This window comes from Aythya marila (genome assembly GCF_965140915.1).
Source record: "Aythya marila genome assembly, chromosome: Z".
Lineage (NCBI taxonomy): Eukaryota > Metazoa > Chordata > Aves > Anseriformes > Anatidae > Aythya > Aythya marila.
Genome location: NC_139080.1, coordinates 28,268,771 through 28,296,748, shown reverse-complemented (window position 1 = coordinate 28,296,748; position 27,978 = coordinate 28,268,771). Strand labels below are relative to the sequence as shown.

At 40.6% G+C, this 27,978-nt stretch overlaps 1 protein-coding gene across 3 annotated transcripts in view; it reads right to left on the bottom strand.

The window, feature by feature from the left end:
• The window catches only part of KANK1 (KN motif and ankyrin repeat domains 1), a 105,793-nt gene that overhangs the window by 56,610 nt on the left and 21,205 nt on the right, over window positions 1–27,978 (bottom strand). Inside the window, exon 1 of one of the 3 annotated variants that reach the window (XM_082783456.1) lies at window positions 25,488–25,614. The exons of the other annotated variants lie outside the window; for them this stretch is intronic. The gene's annotated coding sequence lies outside the window, so the exon portion shown is untranslated. Of the gene's footprint in view, window positions 1–25,487; window positions 25,615–27,978 lie in introns of those variants that run through there. 3 annotated transcript variants of the gene reach the window in all.

Sequence of the window (27,978 nt, the reverse complement as noted above, 5' to 3'; positions counted from 1 at the left end):
AGAAGAAGTCATTTTTGTTGTTGTTGTTGTTCTTTATGATTAGATAAAGCTAAAAACCAGGTAAGAATGCAAGTGCGTGAGCTACTTTTTTTTTTTTTTTTTTTTTTTTTTTTTGTCAGACACAGAGCAGTCTATTTTGAGGTAAGTGTAGACTGGGAACAATTTTAAGTTTCACTTAATTATGTAACAATTAACCCATTCACATGCTTTCCAAAGATAATGTCTTTTTAATGTTGCTATCCACATCACAAGCAAAACTATGCAACTTCAGTTCCTGCTTAAATCTCACTAACTTAGCAAAATAAATCACTAACACGGGCTGTTTTGCCTAGGCCACCCTAAAATGCAAAAGTATAAATTCCCCGGCTTGTGTGTTTCCTGCAGACTCTCTCAGGCAGCAGTCTGTTGTGATTCAGTCTATGCTATCAACAGCGATTATTGTTACTATGGACAGTATAATAGGAAGTTGATTTTGGACTGCATTTAAGCAGGCAACCAAAAAAAATAAAAATTAAAATTAAGCCATCTCACAATGGCATCCTTTTTTTTTTTTCTTTTTTTTTTTTCTTTTTTTATCTTTTTTTCTTTTTTTCCCTGGAGGATCTGCAGTAAGATGGCAATAAAAGAAGCCTTGTAAATCCTTTCAGCAGGCAAGTTAATTAACAAGATATGGCTACAGTCAGCATGAATTTACCTGCCTGCCTTCCTCACTCACTCCACTTACAGCACTGGCCTGTACAAGGTCTCTTAACAGCGGAGCTTTAGGCAAAAGCTGAGCTAAGCTCTGTTAAGAAGAGTGATGGCTCAGAGCATCTGGGACCTGAGTCAGCGATCTGAAGGAGAAAACAGTGAGTGATCCTAGTGAGGGCACATGTTTCTGTCCCATCACAAATACAAATAAACAAATAAATAAGACAAACAAATCAAATCTTTGTTGCTCTTGAACAGCAAATTCCCAGCCAACACAATGTCTCAGGCTATATTGGAATTAACCATTGGTCACCTTCATCAGTATGTCCTATACTGTCTTCCCCTCACCTAAGCAGGCTTGCATTAAGAGGTCTGCCCTCCTTGTTATTTCTGCAAGCAGGAAAAAAATTTAAAACCTTCACTAACATTGAGGTCTTAGGGATTTTCTTTTGCATACTTGGAAATGGTCTCCTCCTGGTCTCCTGGGCTGAGGTTCTGCTTCATCCTTCCAAACCACCTACATACTGCTCAAGAGCAGGGCTTTACCGAGCTGCTTTCAGTACAGATGCCATGGAAAACAGATGCATATGAGAATCTTTCAAATACATGTGATCCTTATAGCCACCCAGTGATTTTCTGAATTTCCCCCAGTATTGCTTTGTCACCTTCGTTAACAATGACAGCAGCACTCTATTGCCAGCTGTTGGATTTTGGCCTCCCTTCAGATGGAATTAACCCAAGCAGGCCTGAAGGATCAAGAAAAGAAATCAGCTGTTCTAAACAAGCCACTCACTGACTTGCTGGTAGCAAGCAACAAGGGAAGGATTTCAAAATAGCACCCAGCAGACACAGATATAATGAGCATATCATGAGGAAGGACAAATGGTCCATCCAGACTATCTTATTTTCAACAGTGGCAACACGAGATACTATTTAAAGAGAGTACACCCATCCCTGATGACAAATTACTACCCATGCTTTTTGTGCTCTCCCAGAACCCAGAGTTGGTCTTGTGTGGATTTGGAATTTCAGAAGGTATAATTAATTTAATTTCAATTCCATGTTAAGCTTCTGTGAATTTGTTTAGTACCCCTCTAGTACTGCTAATACCACCAGCCCCTGCTGCCTCATGGAGCAGAAAGCTCCACTGCATAAAGAAATACTTTTTTTCCTGTCTTAAACTGATGTCCTATGGACTTTACTGAGTGCCTCCAAATTCTTGCTCTGCTGGACTCTATGAACGTCAGTGCAGATTCATCCTACCCAGCCTCTCAGTTTCTTTACCAACTTCAATATTCTCTCACAGATCACATGCCAACTCCATCCCCAGATCATTTTACTTACCTGATTTGTACCCTTTGTAATAACCATGTAGGAGACACCCCTGTCATGAACAGCCCCTTACTAAAAAACTGTCTCCAAGAATAATCTTATAAAATGAGGCAGAGTACATCTGATACTTTTCTTAGCATATCCAAGCTTGGTCATAGCACTGAGGCAATGCAATACACAGGAAGGAAAACCTCAGTTTTAGTTATTTTCGTCAAGGAAGTAAAGAGCTGAAACAAAACAGAACTTACCAGCAGCATGAGCAGCTTTATCTAGGTCAGATGCAGCCCCACAAAGTTTCCACCTGGGCCTCAAGTAGGCCTAATGGACTTCAGGTAAGGACACCTGTTCTCTGATGTCCACCACGCCCAGTGTCACCCAGGAGTGACAGTATTCTCTACTAGGAGAAATGTGCATTGCTAAAAGGAAGTTGTTGTATGGATCACACACATTATAGGTGGCATGCTTTTGTCACTCCTGACAAAGACAACACCCCATCTGTGCAGAACTGAGCTAAACTCTTTTTGCTTGGTCCAGTCTGCTGACTTGGTGGCCCAGGTCCAACATGCAGGAGTGTGATCTTCCTTCAGCTGCTGTGAGCCCAAACACAAGACAGGTCTGTTTGGATGGCACCCATCAACCAGCTCTGCAAGGCCCACACACCCAGCAGCCTGCAGAAGCTCTCGTGGCATCCTTCTGTTCTGAAAATCACTCCTGACAACATTACTTTCATCACATTATATTACAGAAGCAAAAAAACTTTCCAAAGGCTGCACAGTGTTGTAACTCAGAAACCAATTTCTGTTTATGTCAGAGCAAAAACATATCAGCTAGAAAAAGAAACAATCTAGAATTGAAAAAACAACTTTTTTTTTTTAATACCTGAAATTCCTAATGCATGATGTGGAAGACACTCCCTTTGGTTTGTGCCAATGAATAATGAGTCACATGAAAGCACATGAATTCAGGCTGGTACAATATCGTTATAGGTTGTAATGCTTGCTGTGACAAGGAGCCCAAGGGATGCAACTGGGCTATCCACATTTTTTTTTGTGCAGTGAAGTGGGAGGGATGAGAGTTTTAAGATCTGAGGCAGATCAGTTTGATCAAGAGAGAAACAAAACAACATGCATGTTGAGCAGTGTTTTCCTCTGCCATGACAAAGACATTAATCCAGCACCAATAACAAATAAAAAGGCTTCCAAAACAAGTGTTAAGTAATGAGCAGAATGAATGCATGTTGTGGATTATGCATACGTTAGCTGCTGAATACTTTTGGCCTTTTCAGCTTTGACAACACTGGAGCTGCTGTGCCTGGCACAAGAAGCAGTTGCACTTTCTTCTCTACAGCATGTACATGAACTACCAAAGTAGTCTGTGATTTTATAGGCTGCATATCAGGAAAATGTTCTGCACTGAGAGGGTGGTCGGGCACTGGAACAGGCTCTCCAGGGCAGTGGTCATGACACTGTCTGCTGAAGTTCAAGAAGCATTTGGACAATGCTCTCAGACACATGGTCTGATTTTGGGTGGTCCTTTGGGAACCCAGGAGTTGGACTTGATTATTCTTGTGGGTCCCTTCCAACTCAACGTATTCCATAACTCTACCAGTCACATCTGTTCACTCAGGGGGGCAGGACAAAGTGGCATCCTTTCCACAATCTTGGCCTGAGCATTAAAAGTTGTGTAATGGTTATAAAAACACATGTGCAGATCCCACTACTGTGAAGCTTGCTTATTTAAAAGGTAGATAAAGGTTGACAAGGTGAAAGCACCCATCAAGGATGTTTATGAACAGCTCATGAAATGCACTATAATCTCATTTAGGCTTTGCTTTTAAGACAAGCTGCAAGGATTCTAATGCACAACCTCTGGTAAATAGACAAATTTAACACTTTTCTAAAGTATCCAAGTATTTAGTTTTCAGTTATACTTCATGAGCAGGGGCATAAGCATGAAATGCATTCAGAAATAGACAGCCAAATCTCTGTCCCTTCTGATTTTAGGTCTGAGATGCTATACATAGAGTGACTAGAAATCTGCTATGATAAATGGGTGGCATGCATGGCAGCCATGATGCTGCAGGACAGTTGCTGACTTGTGTCCAGCAGCATTTGCCCACATAGCTCTTCCATGGTGGCACACAGCTGAAGGCGTATCTTTATGTGAGAGAACTCCTATAGCAGATAAGCTTTGTCCTCATCTAGCCCTAAACACTGCTACCTGTCCCAAACAAAGACCCCAAATCCTGGCAGTTCTTTCTATGACACACTCCTTTGCCACTAATAATGGCACCGTGAACTTCAGTATCAACCTGTCCTTACTCTACAGATTTTTATTTTTTATTTTTTTTTCCCAACACCAAAAATGGAATAATTTAGGGGCATGGAGACAAACAGTTCCCTGTTCACTTTTCCTTCATCACTGTTTGCAACAGAGGCCTGTGAAGTCCTATTCTCCATGCAAGACTACAGTCCATGCCACCAACATCCACCACTACTAAATGCTAGGCTACTCCTACAGCCTCAAAGATAAAAAGTTCCTTCCAAAACAGAGAGGGACCCTACCTCCCTGCAACTATTCCAGTCACTGAGACAGCAAGCACACAGTATTTTCTTGGCTGGGGAACCCAATCGAGACATCCTGCAAGTTGCTTCATCTCAGGGGCATGCAGATTTCTCGGGTTCCTCTTCAAGAGCTGTCTCCAGACCACACCACACCTGCACACTCCAGTGGCAAGGACACAGGATCTCACAGCAGCAAAAACTCATCAACCATCCCACCACATACAAAATTTCCTTTTGTTGCTGAGAGTGCATCAAGCCATTGAGCCCAGCTAACCCTTTGACCTGGAGCTAGGATGAACCAACCGGAGACCGACCAGAAGCACTTGCAGCTGAGCGCAGTGTAGGCAGACTGGCTGGGTGTTTTCAAACACTTCCTGTTCAACAGCTCACTGAGAAAGACTTTTCAGTTTTGTGCAAGTGTTGCACTGTCACTGCCTTGCATCCAGCCAAAATCATCATGCTGCAAGTGGCCACCTGCAGAGCATTACCCACCCAAAGGAGGGGATCACAAGTTGGGGCAAGGCACATGTTCATTGGAGGGGTGTTCCTATCTGCTGGCTTGTGAAACCAAGGTTAGAGCAACCTGCTCCTAATGCTTGGGGACTCTGTCATTTAATCTGGGTAATACAGGCAGCATTCAGCTCACACAGTGTCTTCCTTCATCTCAGGGAGAGGGTTAGCTAACGCTTGTGTTAATTATTCTAATCATCTTCTCATGCTCATGCCCCCTTTCTTTTTCAAACAGCTGTACCAATAAGTGCTGTAATAGCAGGAAGTATGCAAATCAACAAGATTAAACAAGATTTTTTTACCTTCAGGAGCCAGATGTTAAAACTCAATTAATTATGTCTTTCACTTAGGAGTTCCAGTTTACAGTCCAGTGTCTGGTTCCTAGCATGATGTACAACCTCTGCCACAGGAAGCCAGAAAGGAATGGTGTCCACATGCATTCAGGTCTTCAACTGTTCAGACATACTTAGTACTACTGCCATGTGCAAGACTGTGGCCTGCAGCACTGGAACTTATTTTTGCACAAGTCAGCCACATCCCAATAATCTCAGCTTTCATTTAAAGTGACTCTCAGACAAAGTGACATCTCAGCAGTGACATGAGCAGACACACTTTACGAACAAGGGCCCCTCTATAACTTAGGGCGCACATGCCAAGCTAGAATTAAATCTGTAATTCCTAAAATGATGTATGGATCTGAAAGTCCTATAACCCTGAGATAGCAGATCAAGTCCAGCATAAACTGACAAAAAGCATATCTTTCTATGTAAATCCATAGATACGTTACCTTTACAATTTTTTCAGTTGATTTTATTATTGGATAACAGCATATTAACATAGAAAGAGTAAAAAAAAAAAAAAAAAAAAAAAAAAGTATCTCTAGCAGTCACCACAGGAGTACACAGATACAAATACAGAGCATTTTATCTTTCTCCACTAAGTAAGTTCTGGGACAAATACAAATACTAATTTTTCTAAAGAGCAGCACAGCAGGACTGCCAATGAAATATTGCATCTTCCATGTGATTCACGTTTCTCTGCAAAAGGCCACCTCAAGGTGGGAAGCTATGTGGCGTGTCTCAAAACTAAAACTAAGTCATATGTTCATAGCAAGAAAAGAATCACTTTCATGTTCAGGTATGTTATCTGGAGAGTAAAATTAGCCACTGCACTATTACCAATGCACTCCTCACACTATACCAGTGCCCCAATAGAAGTATCTCTGGTACCTCTTTCTTTGTTGAGATTATTCCCACGCCACCTCCCTAAGAAGCTACATCACATTATCAAGCTCTTCCTACCCCCAGCACACAAGGACTTGTTATAAACTCCCTGGCTGAAAGACAGCCGCATGCTGCCCAGTGAATGAACCAACACAGGACTAAAAGCAGATCCATCTGTCTTCTTCAAAGTACTGGGGGCATGAAAAAGAAAGGCAACTCGTTACCTGTTTATAGCCCATCCCTCCCTCACTCTTTGCATAACCAAGAACGGAACAGCTAAATTTGAACAAGGTCTGTCCCAGCCAGGAAAAAAAAAAAAGGCTTTTAGCTTTTAAATTTTATATTCCAGTTTCCATGTCAATGCAGAACCTAAAGAGTTCTTCTGCAGCCAGTGTAATTCCCTACAGAGCCAAATATTTGTAGATTATCTTTTATATTTTAAGCCTTGAGAAATGGTAAAAGGAGAAAATTTCTTGCTGGGTTTGTTCCAAGATCTGCTCAAGATCTTTCCCCCCTGCCTAACTTACTTTCCACTATTTCTGTCATCAAGGATACACGCACCTTACCCAGACTGAATTAGCCTTAATTTCCACCTGTTCCCGTTCCTCAGAGCAGCAGATCCAGTGCAAAAACGCAAAGCAATATAATATAGCTAATATATTACTATTTTTATTGAGAGGGAAGAGAATAGGCAACCAAAAATGTTACAAGGTGGCACAACATGTTAGGATTAAAGACCTTTCAAGTACTTTTCCTACTATTACTTTTAATCTCTTAATTTTCTAAAACTATGTAATTAACATTTGAGGAAATAATAACTGCTACCCTTTGCTCCTCTCCACTGTTCTGGAATGTCTTTTTTTTCTTTTCCTTCATGATACAATAGCAAAATCAAGCACAGAAGTTATAACTGAACATCTATTGACATATTTATTGCTAATTATTAATTCATGTTCTGTCCTTTGGTTCTGACAATGTACATGTAGTAGCAAAGCATCACCGAGAAAATGTACAAAAATGCAGCATGCTGATTTTAGCCCACAGTGAAGTTCAAAAGCAGAAAAGGAGTACACTAGGCAAAAAGTTTCTTCAGGTAATCATTGCACTTTCCATTCCATATTTTTAAACAGCATTATGTTTCTTTTGTATATGTACTACATATTCTACATTTCTCTATTGAAAAAAAAGCTGTTTAATTTAGAAAGATTGTCACCAAGGTTGAAGCTCCCTTCAACCATTTCTGCTGGGGAGGCACCTGACTGAGAAAAACATGCTTTGATTTTCAGCAAGTACAAAAGTGCAGAGTACAAAGGCTGTTACACATTACCTCCACAAATACAAAACTACTGGTATGAAATACTAGCTCGTTAATAGGAAAACAACTTCTCCAGCACATTAAAGGGATATCTGCTTCATTCAAGTAGAAAAGTGGAAGGAAAGGGAGACAAAATACCAGACAATGCTACAGCAAAGTTTGTGGAAGAGAAATTGAGTAGTGAAATGTTGTACACAGTTTGAAATTCTTAAATCAGAGATTTAAAAATAAGAACTATACTATGTTTATGTAACTAAATGTAATTCAATCATTCATTTTTTGTTATATATTAATTATTTTACAACCCATCTAGGATGGGGGAAAAAAGAATACAAAAAAGATTAAAGTTACAGATGACATTCATATCTGAGGACGTGAACAGATTGCAGTATGCTTCTTACCTGCTGCCATCACACCAAATACTGACTGATATGAAAATAGGACATTACCAAGAATGAGAAAGGGCTAGCTAGGTCACGCATCAAAATAAAGTTCTTAAAGGGTGGAAGCCAGTATTAGTTCCCTTCTCAGTATAGCAAAAATTCATCATATGACAGCTCAGGCACATGAGCCCATAAGGACACACCATCAAGCATTATTTTCATGAGCAGCTGTGATGTAAGGCATGTTCCTTACAGGCCAGTTTTAAGAAAGATAACTGGCACGTAAATAGCTAAACTCTTTTGGAATCTTCTTCAGTTTACCTTGGTTTGTCTCCTATCAAAACAATTAAGAGACTAGACAGCAAGCACCTAGCTTAGATCTATGCTGCTGGGTCAAGCCATAGCGAGCACCGTACATCTCCCAGACTGACATGCTAAGTCACCCTACATTCTTCACCATGAACTATGGCTGAGAAAAATAAAAACAAAAACAAACAAAAAAGAACTGAAAGACTGCAAGCTTTACCCTTGAAGTCCTGTAGCTGCAGCATAAAATCTGACAGCTTTGTATGCATCTATATCTGCTCAACTAAAAACCAACTCAAAACTTGTTTTAAGAGTATTGTGGTGTTTGCCTTTGGTGCATAAATCATGCAACAACAGTTGCTTCAGAATAATAACTAGGTAATTATGATTATTGCCAAGATCTGTAGGTTGTGGCATTAAAAAAAAAAAAAAAAAAAAAAGCGGGGTAGGATTTAGCATGCTGCAGAGTATCACAAGGAAGTCACCAGCCCCTACCACATAATGGCATCTCAGACACCAGTGTACATTCTTAAGTAAGTGCAATAGAAAGAGTAAGTAAAGATTAACTTTTTGGTGAGCATTTTAACTACAAAACAGACTGAAGAATTTCAAAAGGCACTCAGTATTTACTGAGGAAGTTCATGGAGGAGTTGCAGTACCAACAGGAGGACTTTCAAAGTGTACTTAGAAAACCACTGATAATTACAACAGGGAATCCCCAAGCACCAAGAGATGGGAATATCCCCCTCAGTTATCTAGTCAGCTACCAGGTGCAGGAAGAGAAGGACCATAAAAAGCTATTAAAACAAGTGTTTTTTTTTCACACCAACATTAACAGCAACATTTCTTGTTGCATAACTAATGGGATTTTTTTTAAGTAAGAGGTGGCTTTTGACATGAGGGTTATAAAGATGTATAAATATTTTGAGGGCAGAAGCAAGTCCTGACTGACTTTCCACAGTGCCTCCTGCCATTGCCTCCCCCTGAGCTCAGTGGAACATGCAAATGCTTGGCTCTTTGTGGCATGTGCAGCTGAGACTCCTCTCTGCTGAGATCGTGAGGCAGCTCGCCTTGTGCCTACAGCCACATGAAGCCTGTCTCCCTGTGTGTGGTGACCTACAGCTGCTCTGTTTGCACTCACTTATGGCAGCATATTTTGGAGCTGGGCAGTTTTTAGCTCACATCCAAATAAGCACAGCTGTGTATGTGAGCGCTGCTCTATCACCTCCCCTATGGAAGCATTTTGCATGTGGCTGCTATGCCCCAAAAGATTAATAGACATACAAACTTTGCCAAAAGTGCCAATTAGCAAGTATGTGGGAAAGAGAAGCCTGAAGAGGCATAACATTCAGCAGCAGTTATTTGCTTGGAATGCAAAAGCAATAAAGGTGGGGGGGAAAAAAAAAAAAAAAAAAAAAAAAGTTCAAGAAATTCCACTTTGTTTTATTCACTTGAAACAATCAATGGCAGCAGAAGGAATGCAACTGCCTGGAGAACATTGGGTTCTCAGCACGCAAGCCAAGAGAGGACAACAGCAGTCATTTCCTATACTCTCTATACCTGTGAACACATCATACAGCCTTGCCAGGAGCTGTAAGATAGTACTTATTTATAGTACTGCAATAATAAAATATCATTCAAAAGCAACAATGAAGATAAATCACTAAAAAAGAAGTCTGTAGGACTTGCAAGCACTCTATGCATATGAATATTATCTGCAAATATAAATTTCATTTTATTTTAAAATGTTGATACCTATTCCAGGTTAGTGTTGACTCATGATGACAAGAAACAGCAGCTACTGTCTAAAGACATAATTAATTTCTCCCTGTGAACAGCTTTCAAGGTCTTAGCTGCAGTAAAAATAAATATTGCAGACTGAGTTTTAAGATAATTAGAAGTTAGACATTAATCAGTTTGTCTGTTTCTAAAGGAAGGAGAAAAAATCAGAGACAGCAACCAGCGCAAAGATATTAGGACACTCCTTCGAAAAGATTGTTAGTTTCATCCATTCATCTTTCAGTACAAAATACTGTAGAAAAACATGTTCCACAAGCCATTGTGCTCATCTGTGTCATCGCTGTTACGAGGGTGACACATTCTTGAGCTCTTTCATCTATGGTGCTGAGCAGTTAGTCTAACCAGTATGAGCTGCTGCAAAGCTGAATACCAATCAAAATCCAGTCATGGCTAATGAAAGTCTCCAAAAATGGGTCATACTCACTCTCCACAGTGCACTTGCAATTCTGCATGGTATTGCTGAGTGACAGCTAAGTGGCAGGTCTACGTATACATAAATCAAATGTTGAACAACATGACCACAATGCAAGACAGCATCTTGGAGTAAGATTTCAGTATTACACCAAAACAGGGTATTTCATAACAAAACAAGCTCATTTCCACATGAACAAAAGTTCTGTCCCACATACCCAGTGGTGATTACACTGTCTACAAAAAAAAGCAACTTTTCACTTTTTACCAGACTTCCTTAATTCCAAAAAGTGACCTCATTAAGAAGCTAATGAGATCATCCTTTTCAGCGTTCAAATGTTGCTTAATGGCAATAAAAATTCACTTTTAAACATTCAAGCCACAACACTTCAGTCCTGTTTGTGCCATTAAATTAGATCTTTATTCAGCTTCTGGTGTCAAGGCGGGTGGCTTCTGATCACCATCAGGTGGAACCTTCCCAGTTCATTCCCAAATTTGCCAAAAACTATCGGTGGGCACAGCAGTGCATCCCTCTGCATGAATAACAGCCATTAAAGGGATGATCAGGAACAGACAGACCTTTCAGTATCCCTCAGGGCCAACTGTGCTGTGCACCAGTTTGCAGTTACTGCATGGGTGGAAATTTGCATTGGTTAGAAGTAGGAAGAATAAGTAACAGGAATAAAAGATAACCAAATCTCCCTGTGAACATGATTCAGTCATTTCCCGTCGGTTATTTCTCTCACACAAATCTCTAATCCTAGACAAGATTATATATTAATTTTATTGATTTATTGTCTTTACTCTTTATTTCCTAATCAGTACAATTCTTGACCTTAACAGATCTACTGATTAAATGAACGTTATTTGTGCATATTATGAAGTGGAGGCATATCATATTAGCTTGCAGCAGACTTGTGTTGGATTTAGCAAATTTTCTTCAGAAAAATTTTGAGTCTTTATCTGGGTGCAAGCAGGCAAATACGTTTGCTCTTGGCAAGATTGCACTTCCTGCCCCTACACCACAGGTGTTGCAGTAGACTGCCTAATATTCCCAAACCACACAATTCAAAGTAAAACAGGACAGGGAGATGCATACCAGGCCAAGAGGTGTGACTTTTTTTGGCAGGAATGTTTTCTACCCACCCATGGAACCTCCTCAGTTGATGAGAGGCAGTAATGATGAGGATCTTATTTGATTTTCAAGAGGCATGAATATACCAATGCAGTTACATCTTATATGAAAAACAGTCTTAAGAGATTTAGGCTAACGTCATAGTAAATGTACATTCTGCACCTTTACACTCCTTTAAAACCCTCTGAATTTTGACCCAACTATCTGTAAGTTGTGCTTTCCACATCTTCTGTGGGTGATGGCATTATACAAGCAAATCTTTCCTGAATAGGCATTTATGTGTGGTCCTATTTTCTTTATTTCTTTTAGTACATAAGAAAATATGCAGCATTGGCATTTTCTAAATTCAGAGCACTTTATTTTGCAAACATTGGTCTTTCAAGAACAAATATCCAGAAAACTATACTCATTTTTTTTTTTGTGCTTAAAAAACAAACAAAACCTGCTGTCACCAGACAGGCCTTTACCCGCATGCCACCTGATACTTTTTTTTTTTTTTTTTTTTAACTACTTAACTAATAGGCAGTGGATGGCAAGAGTTGGCTGCATAACTCATCCAGAAGGCACCTTCTGGAGATGGTGGCTCTGTCAAGTGCTGCCATAAGCAGGGTTCAGCAGTGATGCTGGGAGAGAGCGTCAGCCCCAGGTTCAGGAAAGCAGCATCTCTAGCTTCACTCTTTCATTGGGCTGTTAGAAAACAGCCTGTATGCCTCCCATGGCTTTAGGGGAAGAGTTTCACAAGAGATGGTAAAAGGGATTCATAACTCATCAGCACCAAGACTCATCAAGCAAGACTCATCACCACTTCCAAGTCCTGCCCTCCAGCCCAGACATTTATTTCAGCTTTAATCAGTGGGTACCAGCAGCTGATGAACCAAAAATTAATGCCAACTGCACCAAGATATATTCCCATCTCTTTCACAGAGTGTCATGGTTAACAGTAGGTTAAATACTGGATGCACAAACACCCAGCTTTCCCATGCCTTAGCAGTAGAAATGTGCAAGCACTGATCCAAGCCAACTGGTTTTCTTTCAGAAAATTCACAACAGTGCTGAGTCCAGGCTCGGAGATGTTGCCGTGCTCACACTGTGGAACCAGAGCTCCCACAGGATCCATGTGGCTATCCTAATGCTGGCCTGTTTCTTAGTGCATAACATATGTATAAACTGCCCAGCAACTGGCAGACAAATTGAACCAAAACTTTCAGACTGAAGTCTTCAAGAGCATTTTATTCCCTCTTTCAAACAGAAGGTTTGTTTTGGTTTGGTTTTGGGAGGGAGGTGAGAAGGGTTGGGCTTAGTTTTTTCTGCTTGCTTTTAATCAGATGAAGTGATTTCACCAGCTCCATTTTAAAAAGCCCATCCTATTTCCAGCATAGATAGACTTAAGTTGACATGAAATTATTTCTTGGCATTTCCATGAAAAGTTTTAAAAGTCTAATAGATTTTAGAAAAACACTCCAGGTTTGTGACTCGGGAAATGCTGCCCTGCAACAACTCAGCTGGAATGGGGAAGCCTTCAAAGCTGTCCACTGTATCTCTGCCACTCACTTTCTAAACCTGGTCAGCCCCTGGGCAAAGCATTCAAAGTGCTGACCAACTCATCCAGCTACAGATGCCTGACAGTTTGCAAGGTATGACAGCATTCCACTGAACAGTCTTCATTTTCAGCACTTTCAAAAAAAAAAAAGGTAGAAGGGTGGGGAAAGAAAGGGATATATATATATATGTTCATTCTCCAATCAGACTGTAAAAGTGTTTTTCAACTTAACTTGAAAACTGGCAAAGACAGTCCAAAAACTGACTGTAATGTTATTTATTACAAAATGGTTAATCATCAACAGATAGGTAGAAACGACCATAAATCTCATTTTTCAGCACTATGGCTAGAGCTTGAGAAACCTCTCCTCTTCTTCATTTCAAACTAATTCAACCAATAATCAAGAAAATTTCCCAAAAATCTGGGCTGAGAGCACTAGGCAGAGTTTACTTTGGCATAATTGAACCTTTTCTTCCACAAAGGCTTTGCTACTTAAAGACTTCTCACATCAGTGAGCCAGTTTCACAAATCAAGCTTCCTTTTGCCCCTCGTCAAAGCACTGGAGTTTAGCAATTGTTCCCATCAACAAATTCCTCCTTTGTTACTCACATAAATATACTTGACTTGGAGCACGCTCAGCCTAGTGGTTATGGCATAATGCAAACCAGTTATTACCCAATTTTCTGTAACTTTTATATTATAGCATGTATGTATTTTCATTTATCTTCGGTAGACCACAACTTTTTCATCAGCACCGTTAGCTCTTTTTAAGGTCGTCTGTCACTCCAAAATAGGAGGAGAGGTTGAGGTTTGGTTTTTGTTTGTTTACTACTGTGGAGTGAAACCAATAGCAGTGATTCTTAATAAGCAGCCCTAGGGAAACAGTTTTCTAGAAGTATTCCCCCAGAATGTTTTCAGTGCAAATACTGTAGAACATGCTGATAGAGGAGATCATGAACAAGAAAGAAATGCCAGTTTTTTTCTACATAAAGAAGGAGATCAAAAATAGTAGTAGGACCAGCTTTTAGTATCCCTTTCCAATACGTCATGCATAGAAAACAGACAAAAAAGGTGAAAATATAAGCATACTTCCTCCTCATGCCATGGAGTTTATTGACAAGCCCAACGGCATTATTTACCCAGTATGTATTTCATAACTTTTTAATGAAACCTGCCACTGTTTATTCATTTCAGAAAGATAGCAAGACATTTAGATAAATGTACACTGATCTGACCGTATATTACGGCTACAACCTGGTTATCTATCTCAAAACAATATGGTAAGTATACAACATTTTTTTATTCCTTACTTAAGCAAAACCTTAGCAATTTAACAGAAACATACAGCCTCTTATCACGATTACAGGTGAAGGAGTTTTGTCTCTGACTGAACCAGTATGCTAATTAGATTAACAGTTTAGCAAGACGAGAGATTTTGTAAGTGTGTGGAAGCCCAGTTTTACTAGTAGCATGAAGGACTGCAACCTTCAGCATGGCTGTGAATTGTAGCAGAGGCGCATTTGAGGAGGAAGCTAAAGCAGGAGGGTACTAGCAGTATTACAGACCTGTAGCAACCTTGCCCAGCAGCCATGAGAATTGCCAGATATGCTTAGTGGGGCAGCAAACATATCACAGGTTGAGTTTAGAAGTAATATGCTCCTTCAGAAAGAGGCTAATCTTTGTCTATGTTTCAGTTATCTTCTACTTACAACAAGAAGGCCCTTTTCCAACCACAAAGATTCCCTGCAGTGGCAAGATAAGAGTTTCACATTCAAGTGGTAATTATTTGACATAGTCCTCTAACTTTGCTATTCAGCATGGAGGAAGTGTATAAGAAGTTGCCTTGTAGAGTCCATGCTCCTAATTTGCATGCCATGTCTTCCCAGAGATAAAAATTAAATCTCTGCCTATAAGAACAGTGCTGTGATGGAGCATCAATATTTTATCAGTTTTCATTCCTGATACAGAAATACATACAAATTCACAGCTGTGTCCCCCTCAATCACTTACAGAACACCCATAAATATAATCCAATTTTCTTTTCCCATCTAAAAAATTATATTTGCATTTGAACATCAAATTTATCCCGTACCACATGGTAATTTCTGCCACAGGCCAAGAAACATTAATATAGAAACATGGCTAAAGAGCAATGGAAAAAAGAAATAGCTAGTCATTCCAACAGGATAAGTTAGTGCATAAACTCCGGATAAAGGACTGGATAAATTTGCATTAAGGAATAATCCAATGTGTTAACCATCAGCCATCTGAAAGAGTAAAGTGAAAATACAGACTCCTCAAATAGAGAAATAAAGCTTTTAGTTAAGGAGCTTCTTCTGACCATTTTATTTCTACTTTACTACCCCTGAGTATTAAAACATTTTACATTAAATAGACTGCCAAGGTCAAAAACATAAATTAAATAATTTTATTCTTCTCCAAATTGCTTCCTTCTTTTCAGTATTGTTACAAAAAATAGGTGTGTTCTAATTTGAAAGCTTTTGTTAAGTAGACACACACAATATTACATGTATTAATTAGCTTCTGCTTCATAGATGTCAGATTTGATACTCTGCAAGCCAAGGTTTATTCCTGCTGTTGACTGTCTGATGATTTGTTTTCCAACCCTTATTTCATACAGCTTGCACAAATCCTTCAGGAAAGATTCTGTCACTACTACATAAGAGTATCTGGATACTGGATGTCTTTTTGAAATTAAAAATTTCATAATTCACTCTCCCACCAATATAATTAACATGGCCTTAAACCTTTCTGATAATCAGTCTCAATTAACTACTTTTAATTTATTATTTGGATTATGAGAGCTAAATGACGTACCACAGAACACCTAGTGAAATACAGTTTTGAGTAAGCAAGACAAATAAAAGTTTTCCACTGAGGTTTCTGCATAATACTTAAACAATCTCCTGTGCAAAATTCAAAACAATTTCTTACATTTTACAGCACCTTTTTTTTTTTCTCTAACTTAAGATTAAATTGTAAGTGGATTTGTCATTGATAATCGTGGGTTCCTTTCACAGAGAATCCCTTCTCTCTCCTGGTAGGCAGGTCTTAAAGAGAACACACACACAAACTAAACCATCAGAAAGGCAGACATGCTTTGTCATGAATGGCTCAGAAGAACATGGACCTTTACCTTTTCCAGCCTCTAATGGGTTCCTGAGAAAAGAAATTCCACTGCCACTTCTCACTCAGGTCTGCCCTTCCAATTCCTTTCAGTGTTAAGTAGCACTACTGAATTTCAGTAAGAGATTATCAGCAGTCACAGGGACTTTAATCTCACGTTGACCCCCAGATACAGGACAAACATCTTGTTATGTAGCTAGGTTTATTTATTATGCTTAATATTTTATATACAAAAGGATGATACTTTTAATAACTGCACCTTGAGACAGCTCCTTCAAGATATCAGCACTTGATATACCTACTTATCCGCTGCCAACATTTAGCCAGGAATCTGCAATCATAGTCAATAATTTTAGCACACTTCTAAGGATTCAGCAATTGTCCCTGTTCCTTCAGTGGAATCCTCCTCGTGGGCAATGTAGGCAGGAGGGCAGCACAGGCACCAGTTCATCTTTAAAAGTGAGTAGATGAATACTCAGCCCTGCAGGACCTCAGCTCTTCAGAGAGGCAGGAGGAGGTAATGAAAAGGAAAAAAAAAATGCAATGATTTGCAATTCTGAGTATGGGCACCTCCTACCAACGTTTTTCAGACCTGGAATACCCACTGCTCCTCAACATCGAGGTGTGGCAGGCAAGCAGTAAATGGTGCTCTTTTCGTCACTGCAGAATGATTTTTATGCTGAACACCATTTACTGTCTTTCTTACAACTTTTGCAAGTAAAACAAGGTTACCTTAGACCTATCCACACTGCCATCTAGTGCTAAGAATTGGGTTTTATTTAAAAAAAAAAAAAAAAAAGTTCTAAGTGAGAAGGTTGATGGTGTGTTTCTCCCACAGGTACCAGTGAAGGGAAATAATTGTAAAGCTTTCCTCTCCTTTCTATTCAATAGCTGACACATCTCTATGTCCTTATCTGCAGACCACAGCACCCAAAGATCTCAGGGAGATGAAGACTTGTTCACAGGCAGAAATGAGAGTTTATTATTAAATTGGGTATTGGGAACAGGAGAGGTTTTTCTGCTGGCTTTTTTAATAAGCACACCAATTATACAGAAACCAGGGTGTGTCTGGGAACCTAATGAAATGCATCCAGCAAGTGTCAGCCCAGAGGGAAAACATGCAGCCTCACCCCAAGAGGGTGGCAGATGTTACAACAAAATTACTATTTGCGTGTTACACTAATCATTACACTGCGTCTGAAGCCAAAGCTCCGCTGGCTGTGGTTGCTGTCAGAAGGAACCAGCACCAGGAGTTAAACCTGGCCATGAATGCCGTAACTCACCCTGTACAGGAATCTGCCTCTACCCTCCATCACGTCATAAAGGATAAATACTGAAACCCGTTTTCTAGACTAGGTGCCTGAGATACAGACGCTAATATCCCACGTAGTCTGCATTTCACACTGGGTATAGCAATGCCTCTGCAGGCCTGCTGAAAGCATCCAGCTTTTTAGAAGTTCCCAGTACAAAGCCTTAAATCATCAGCCAGCTCAGTGCCATTTTCATTTTTTGTTATGCTCCAGTTTAGTCATCAAAATTATACCAGAAGATTTGGTGTCCAAAAAAGCCTGCCTACCTGCAGCTTTCATGCACAGCACTCAGTTACTTTGCTCACACCTCTTTGAAAGCAACCAAAGTGGTTTGCCTGCTGGGGAAAGGGGACTGTCCTCAGAACCACAGTCTTCTGCATGAGCTTCCTTATCACACTGGGGCTGCAGACTGGGATGGTGTCTCTCAGTGGCATCCCAGAACAGAATGTGAAGTTGTTTGGCTTCATCGTTAACAAAATACATCAATTTACTGAAAACACACAGGTGTGGAAAGGTTCTGAACATGTGGTCCTGCATACCACGAGTCTCAAACTTTTTTGACTTTTTTGAGGGGGAAAAAAATACTGTGCTACTGGCACAGTCTGAGAGTGATTCTCCATTTTGATCAATTGCTAGAGATTTTCTGCATTGTGCCCTTAAAATCACTGGGAGAAAAGCTGTGGTGCCTGTGTAGATTTGAACAGCATGGAAAGTGGTTGCTTTCTGTGACACTTTGCTCACCCTCTGAACAGCCCTGAAAGGCCAGATCACTGATCAGTGGACATGCCCCAGTCTGGCACTTTCATTTCAAGAGGAATTACAAAGCTCAAGCTTGCTTCAGGGAAGTGGATGACACTACAGAATGCAGGGTAACTAACCAGTCCACAGCACTGACAGCCACTGGGTACACCCAGTCACATCTGTGAGCAGAAAACCAAGTCTTGCCGTGGGGGGACGAGGCAGGAGTCACATCTATTTACAGATCTGTTTTCCTTCAGCAACAGGAACAATTCATCTAAAATTGAATGTATCCATTGCCTACAGTTTTGTTCCCTCCCCCTCCCCCTTCTTTCCTTTTACATAAAGACTCACCTTTTCCAACTTTTTGAAAAGTAAAGGAGGCTACAGCCAAAGTCAGACTCCAGCAGTCAGATGTCACCCTGAATTTAGGACACATAGGACACGTTACTTTTACTCACAGCTCCACTCTGCCATGCCCATATCCAGGCTAGTCATTCGGTGGCCACCTGGTCGCAGCACAGAGGGCAGTACTTGGACCACTTGATAGCAAGGGCTCTTCTCAGTGGCATTGCACCCTACTAGTAAGTCCTATGTAAAAGGTGGTCAGCCATAAAGGGAGGAGCGGGCAACACAACTAGTTTTGTGGTCTGGGAAGAAGGAAGACTTGTTAATTTCTTGCCCAGCTCACCACATTGGAAATTCAGGTCTCATCATCTGAAGGCAGAGCTGATGAGTAGTGACACTGATGATATCATCACAATTAAGAGACCAAACCTGAGCAGCAAGGAGGGAGAGGAATTTCACTGACAGACAGTCATGTTTCCTTCTCTCTCATACTTCAACAATGACTACCAAATGCTACAAAAAAAGAAACAACTCTTTGTTAAATATGTAAAACTCCCCATCTCTCTGCTAACGTATGCACAAACAGAACAGGATCTCCTAGATTCCTGCTCTCCTCCTCCTTTTTGCAAGGCTAGAAATACTCAAAAGACTTCAAAATGGGATACAAAAAATTATTTAAGAGTTTCATGATCATGTTTTTACCAGTTTAACAACATGCATCTGGCAACAGCAAGGGAAACTAGTTATTTTTCCAGTATTCCCAGTACCCTATCAACAGAATATTGGGCAAGAGGTAGAAGTTCTATACAATTTACACCAACACACCTAATTTTCAGTGTAAATAAAGATTTTTAAAATTATTATTATTATTATTAATGGTTTGTATGAAGTAAAATTGAAAATTCCATTAATGGAAAGGTATATTAAATGTATGCTTTGGAAAAGATATATGGGGAGCAAAAACTTGGGGATGCCAGGCACAATAAAAAGAAAAAGTGAAAGTGAGGTACATTCACACAACATACAGATAACTTATGAAAGCCCTTGCCACTGGCTGTTTACCATGCTAAAAACCTACACACATTTAAAAACCTGATGGAAGAAAAATACAATGGGTTTGTGCACCAAGGGCTACTGAAAATTAATAATCATAAAAAAAAAATAAAAATCCTCTGGCTTGAGAAAGCTCTGGACCACAAATTGCAGGAGGTTGGAGTACATTGTGGGAATGCATAATGTGCCTGCCCTATTCCTATCTTCTTCTCTGGGCACTGTCAGAGCAGACAGAACCCTGTGGACCTTGATCCACTGCAGCCACACCTACATAAATAAGGCAGTATAAAGTAATTAAGGGAAACCACCACTCTAGTTTGTTTCTTTTACTACCAGCTATTAACAGAAGTGGATTAAAATGACTGTGTTATTTCTAAGTACTCAACCTCGCCCTTTTATGGACAAATGCATGCTTAACTCTGCAAGTCTGGAAAGAGACTAAGAAAAGTGTGATGAGCTTGCACTTCTCTCAAAGTTTTCCAGATGGCATTTTTTATTATTATTTTTTAATCACCACAGCATTTCCAAGTGACTTGCAACTACATTTCAAAGGAGACACAAGTTCTGTATCCTATCTCCACAGACACATGCCAAAACTTATCCAGAATTGCTAAGTAAATTTCAAAGGCATGGAAATATTTGCCTAGCTCTCCATCAGGTTGTGTGAGTGCCCACAGACAGAACTTGTCTTGGGGGACGGGGGGGATTGTTTATCTACAAATAGGGTATTTTACTAAGGAATTAACCTAAGTTATATTTCATAAGGAAAACACTGCAAGTACAGGGATTAACAATGATGAATAAAAAAAAAAAAAAAAAAAAAAAAGGCCCTTTTTGCACCCACAGCATATTGTATGGAAAATTTGTTCTTCTCAGATGAGAGGAAAATCTGCTCACCTTTCTAATTAGCATGATTTATTTATATACACAGCATATTATGAAAAACAGTGTTTGCAAAGGAGGCCATCCTGTTGAGCAGAGAGAGAGAGAACATCCTTCAGGGCAGATTTACAGAGATACTACCTGATAGCTTAGCTCCTAAAGCAGCCTGGCTCTTGAGAAAAACAGAGGTGCTCGCTGCTGCCAAGCTGCTGGCTCCTGCTTGCTGTCACAGCTGTTACAGAAACTCCTGGGAACCTCCAAAGCTCGCTTTGTTAATTCTTGGCTTTTCTTCCTCACTAAGCCATGCATCATGATGATTTCTCCACGCTACACCTTTTTCTGCTATTGAACTACCTACAGCGTGTGCCAGGACTTTTGGTACGGGAAGGGCAGAGCCCTACAGGAAAGCCAAGACTCTGGAGCATTTTTTGCCTGCCCTCTGACTCTCAGTGGCTGTCATGCACAAACAGCCCTGCAGACTTGTCCCAGACCCTCTGTGGATGTGAGGTTGCTTATGAGGTTGCTTATTTCCCTCAGGGGCTCTAGGGGCAGCCCACAGTTTGGCCACCAGTTTTGGACCAGCAGCAGTTCAGCTGCCCACATGCAGAGGGGCATCAAACAGCACGACTCGGATGTGCAGTGCAGGACTCCCACCCCTGATGTTAGTTGTATCCTCACCACAAATGCCATGGGGCAAATATCTAGGTTCCAGTAACTGCACTTACTGTACAAGCTTATGAAACCCAACTTTATTCACCCTTCAGCCCAGCTTGGCCCCTGTGGTTTCTGTACCAGGAGACGGGGTGGCTAGCAGAAGGCTGGTGAGTCACCTCCCAACCCTTGAACTAATTCACTTGCACATGGCATTGAAGCTGGGGCAGAATATTTGTATAGTATTAATATTGTGTGGTATTAATCCCACAATTTATTTTACAATCCAGTGCAGACTAGGTAAAGAGCAATTCTCCTCCCACACCAATTGGAACTGTGGCAGCCCTGCCTGGCACCTGGTGGCTAACAAATCAGTCTGTGTGGGGTATCTGTCTCAGGGGCTGTAAATCTTCCTTGGATTTGTTCAGGACATTTTGTGAACGATGAGACAGATGCTTCACCCTGTAAAACAGACATTGCTGGGAGGTGTGAGAAGCACCACGGCAACGGGAAGGAGGGAGTGTGGAGCACCCTGGGGTGACACTGTGTTGAGTGGGTGCTGCTGAGCAGAACTGCATAGGCATTGCTCCACAGGGGCCAACAGAGGCTGTGTGACATGCAGGAGGGACCATGAACACAATCACTACATTCATAAGTACAAGCTGCTCAACAGAGAGTATCACACAGTGATAAGATAAATCCACACTACCTCTTGTCAGGTTTGTAGACTTACTCTGCAGTCAGGCACAGAAGAAGAACCAAGAATGACCCAGTGACAACCAATGAATGTTGTGCTCACGAGGCTGGCTTCTGTGCACAGCTCTGGAGGCACCAGGAATTAGTTACAGTACTGAGACAGCATGATGGAGCCAGCTTCACTACAGAGCAGTGGGGCTGAGGGGGCTTTGTGGACCTCCAGGAGGTCTGCAACAGCAGACTGGAACCCAGCCCACTCAGGTTCTCCGTGGCAGAGGGGAAGCAGCACGGTGTACCTCAGATTTCCTCCTAATTCCAGGTTGTAATCATCAGTGGTCCACAAATGAATGCCAAGGTCCACCCACTCCCACTTTCTCCCCCCACTAGCAAAAACGTTTCTGGCAGTGCTGATACAGATGGCTCGGAAAGCCTGGGAACCTTCCCACCATATATCACTGCCTTTAATGCTTTCAGCATGAAGTGAGCTCTGCTTCCGATACCCTACAGCCAAGTTTCAAAACTTGTTACTAACTTGGAAACTAGTTGTGCTTCTGTGCATAAATACCAGGAGACTGTAGAGATACCAATGGAATTCATCAAGATGCCAATACAGACTCAGAGACAACATTAGGATGCAACTTTTAACATCTTATTACTAAAAACTCAGGCACAAACCTGAGTATTAGCTAAGGCTAATACAAAGACAGGTAACAAGGACATTTCTCCTGTTTCTATCCTTAATGCTGTCCAAAACATAGAACAGCACTGTTCAGATAATTCTCTTTAAGAATCAAGTCTGCAGTAAGCGCAATATTAACAGAAAAAAACCATGGCTTTCAACCCACACAAGTACAATAAAGCTGCCAAATTATCTTTCCTATGTAGACAGTTTAAACTAACTCCCCCGTGATGACTGTGTGCCTAAGGTTTTGTTTCTTTCATACATTATATAAATATATGCATCTGGTGACAGGTTTAAAAAGATTTATGAAAATGCTCTGAAGCATAAAGCAGAACACTGATGAAAAAACAACTAAATTTTCATAACAAAAAAAAAAATCCTCCCATCCAGTGAAATAGTTGTCAAGTGCTAGCCTGCAATGACTAAAGCTATACAGCAAACCTATTATATTCTTGCATATCCTGTGCAGAGTATCAAATGAGGGCAGAGTACAAGCTGCTTTTCAAAAATTAAACCATTTTGGCAGAGTTAAATAGAATGTGCACCTGTATGCGTTGTTTCAGAAGATGCAGAAAGTCACACACATACCAGATTTGGTATAGATTTATATGTCTGCTGAAACAGAAACAGAAGTTATCTCCACTCTGTCCTTGGTAAGGCACCAAACCCACAAGAAATAACACTTGCCCTAGCAGCTTGTCTTTGGTTTGCCACTGATATGAGGTTCTCAGGATCTCAGCTTCTCAAGTTTATCTCCTCCCTTACAGAAACCTAAGCCAGCAGTCCTACTTTCCTTCAGAAAGACATTTGATATGAATGGCTGATGAGGGAAAAGCCCCTGATTCCTCGAGGACCTCTTCCCCCACTGAGTGTCATTTGTGCATGTGTAAGTGAGTTGCTGCACCTCTTTGCCAGCCAAACACCTCCCCACTGCCCCATCTACTCTTCCTTGTGCTCACTAACTCTGGAGGAAACAAGGAGGAACCAGCAGGAAGCTTCTACCTCCACTCTCAACCTCCCCCTTCCCCCCCAAAAAAAGCGGTTGTTTGTCCCACGCACAACACATGGCCAAGGCAAGTCAATGCTTTGAGGCTTCTCCTTGGGCTCCCACAGATATGGAATCTGAGGAAGGGATCCATAATGCATAGAAAAAAAGCCTGAGGCTGTGCAATATTGCTGCCCTGGGGGTGATGCTGGTGGGGTTATAAGGCTCAGCCTTGATCTTACGCCCCTCTCCCAGACCTTGGGCAGTGCCCATGTCCTTGTGGTAGGCAGCTGCAGCAGTGTTCCATCTGTGTAGAGGACAGTCACTCTACAAGTCAGCCTAACCATCAGGGACAAAGCATGTAACAGTGCATGTGATAATTATCACGTGTTTGATTTGTAATCAGTATTCTCCAGGATTAATTGCCCAAGGAGTGGAATAGGAAGGATTACTCTGTTCAATGGTTGCTCCATCATGCCTGCACATTCAAAGGCACATATATCACCTGGTGCTTTGGATGCGGCTGCCTCATTCAAAATTAAAATCGAAACCAGATTTTAATTTTGAGAGCAAGCAAGAAAACAGTTTGAGTTTTGCAGCAGCCTTCCTCCACTTAGGAAGGAGTTGTAATCCTTGTGCTTTAGTTACCTTCTCAGCTTCTTATGAAAAGGACAGTTTTTGTAGTGGAACCGTATATCTTTCAGTGCCTCGGAACAGGCAACAGTGCTATCTTCCAGTTATCTCACAATCTCAGTTGTAGAGACTGAGTAACAGACGACAGCTTGTAAACAACAGGAGCAAGACAAGATAGGGCAGTATTTGCAGAGATGCTCAAGAGCCTACCCCCCCCAAACAAAACAAAACAAAACAAAAACAAAACAAAAAAAAACCCTGCTGGCTAGTAAGAGAGTCTGAAGTTTTGCCCTCTAGATTTGCTGTCACTGTGTGACAGGACACAAATACAGCTAACACCTTTTAACGTTAGCCTGCACGTAGTTGAAAACGTATGTACCATATACCATAACAGAGCCACCTAATGGACAGTGCATACTACATGTACGGAGCACAAGTCCTGTCCTTCAAACAAGCTTCATTATAGCAGGTATAACAATCCCTTTCTTCTGCAAAGCTGTCATGGGACTTTGGGAAGTGACCCCAAAAATCTCCTCCAGAATTGCACAATTTGCCATTTCAGAAAATAAACTCTCAGTTTAAGCAACAGAAACATAGCAGTGGTTTGTAGGCAAACAGTATTTTCCCTTTTAAAACATGCACATTTTTAATATGCACAGCATGCTGGAGTCAAGAACAAAAGAATCCCTTGCTTCCCATGAGGAGAGAGAAAACAATCACATTTAGGGTATATTAACAGCTATTAGTACTCCATACAGAAGTGCTCAAAAAACTCTCTGCAGGGATTCTAACTGTTCCTCATCACACAGGAGCAAAAGCAGGCCACAGGTGCCTGAGTTTAACAATAGCCTGATAAAAACAGCTTTTATTGCTTACAATCACTGAGCAAGAGAATGAACCGAGGATCTTGGATGTGCTTGTAGGTCTATCCACTAAAATAATATGCTTCTGGACTTACACATGAATAGATTTTGCCTCCTACAACTAAAGAGGATAATTTTACATTTCACTCTCCATTGCCTAAGAGTTAGATTGGCTTTTGCAACTGTATTCTGAAACCCAGCATGCAGCACTTTCTTGAATTGCTATGTGTGAAGAACAAAACAGTGCATGTCAGAACAGAAATAAATAAAAATAAAAAACATATAATTACCATGCAGTTCTGTCCCATTTTTGCACAGGTTCTGGCTCAGAGTCTTACTCAAATGATTCACTTCACCAGCATAGCAGAGATGTTTTTCTTCCATCAGGCCAGCTTTCTGCAGAGCAACGTGATGTGGTAGCATTTCTCACTTTCCAAAGTGTGCATTCCTACTGCCTTCCTTGTCTCCGTGGCACAACTCCCCAGTGCTCACCTACACAAGGAAACTTCTCAGCTGAAAATTCACACTCCCCCTGCCTTTTTTTTCAGGAGTGGAGTCTAAATATATGCTAAATGTTTACAGAAGAAAACAAGGACTTTTAGTTTTTAAGCCTAGTGCTCAAGAAAGGTGTGTGTTTTGTAACCCCGGTGATGAGGATGCTGTCAGCATGTCATTGTTGATGAGTTCAAGAACACAGGATAAGCCCTGAAAGAGCTGTCTGCTGCACTGCCACCACCACAGTACCTGTGCCTGGGCACTGCACCTGGTGGTGTCGAGGTGGGCTAAGCTCCACAGCAAAAATGTGACAAAGGCAAGGGGGCAACCCCAGATGTGATCCGTGCAGCAAGACCTCTATTAGCTGCTAATGACAAGGGACTGCTTAATGAATGTGAATGACAGTTCCTTTCACTGATTTGTTAATACACTTTATGGACATCACTTCTCACTGCTCTGAAGGGAACACTGGCAAAACATGATGCTGTAATAATATCTACAATGCAATATAAAAATTGAGTCCAAAGGTCTTTCCAAAGCACTCAGTGGAGCAAATACAAAAAAAGAATTAAAACCCTACAAAATAATATTTTTATTAATAAAAAAAAAAAAAAAAAAAAAAAGCAAAGGTTTTCTTCTTTTATAATATAAGTTATCTTGTGAGGCAGCAAAAGCCATCTGCAACAAACCAATGTCTACTGCAAGTTTCTGGCGCATTCACTGCAGCTCTTTGCTCTTCCAAAGTTATTAATTTGTTCAGTCCAACCATTGTATTTATTGAGGTTTACAGAGACAAAAACAGCCGTAGGCAGTACAGATTAACTGTATATCAACACATTCCCTATTGTAAACTACTTTAACCACATCATTACTACATAGAAACTCCCATAACTTACATTTGGGATTTAAAAAATAGTGACAAAACAAAAGCCTTTCAGAATGTTAAAAACTCCCAGCCTCCCCCCCCCAAAAAAAATAAAAATAAAAATAAAAATAAATCCTCCCTGTCCTGATCAAAGACAGCCATTGCTGTCTGAAGAGGTATTCTCCCCACAGCTAGTAACTCATACAAAAGAGAAGGTCATCTGATTCACTACTTATTCTTTTACTTTTTTAAACTTTTGGTGAACTGTGTAGCTCCCAGTAAAAAATAAATTAATCTGTTTGTCCTGCTTTGTCTGATTAGTGTTCCACAGAGCAAGGCACAAGGAAGCAAGCACTTTACATCGAACTTAACCAGAAACATGGGGGGAAGTTGCATCTTAGGCACATAGTGTCACTGCACTCGGAAATACTTTTGACTTTCAGAGTTATTTTTCCCCAAAGTTACTGGAATGGGCAGTGACCCATTTCATGTTTAGTGGTATTAAAAAGTTATGTAGATTTTTAGCTTTTAGACACTTAATCTCTCTTCTCAGTTACTACTAAGGTATCTTTTATTTCAAGTCCTGAAAAAAAAAAAACAGAAAGCTATTCCCCCAGCCTTTCAACAGGGCTGGTTTTCCACTATCATCCATACCACCAACACAAACCTTACCAAAAAGAAGTCTTCATAAGTGGAATAACGTTGTGACTTGCCACATTCTGATATCCTCAGTTCACACTTTATCTACTTATTTATTTATTTATTTTTACAGGCTCTTATACAGTCTTTTCATGTGGTCCTGCCTGTACATTCATTATTCATATATGAAGAGCATATGCAACTGGAACTTAAGGTTCAGGGCACAGAGTTCTCTGAAATACAACTGCTGTAGTCAGCTCACCTCTGACTTAAATTATCCGTACCATCACTCTCAGTGAGCTTTTGCAGAAATGCCCAGCCCAAGAATAGAAAATTTTGTAGTACTGTACAAAAACAACCCTTAATCACCTACACAGCAGGAAATGTGAAAGTCAGCCTCTGAAGCTGAAATAAGCTTATGATATTTCTTTCAAAATCTGGGCTTTAGAGCATTTGTTGCTCAATATATTCACAATCCCAAAATTAAAAAATAAAAATTAACCATCTCTAAAGCACACGCACGTATCGTCACATAATTATTTAAGTCACACATTCAAAAACACGCTGTGCAGACAGGTTAGCACCACAGCTAATGCTGGACTGTCATGAGTTAGATAGGTAATCTTCTGAGGCCCAAACCTGAGACAAAAGAAGTGCTCAAGGCTGCAGAGTGAACCAGCAGAAGAAAACTCTTTTTCCTCTCTCAGCTCCTTCAGACTACAGTTCATTGCCCATGCATGTTCCCAGGTTCTGTATTCACAAGACGGCTTTGTCTTCCAGAT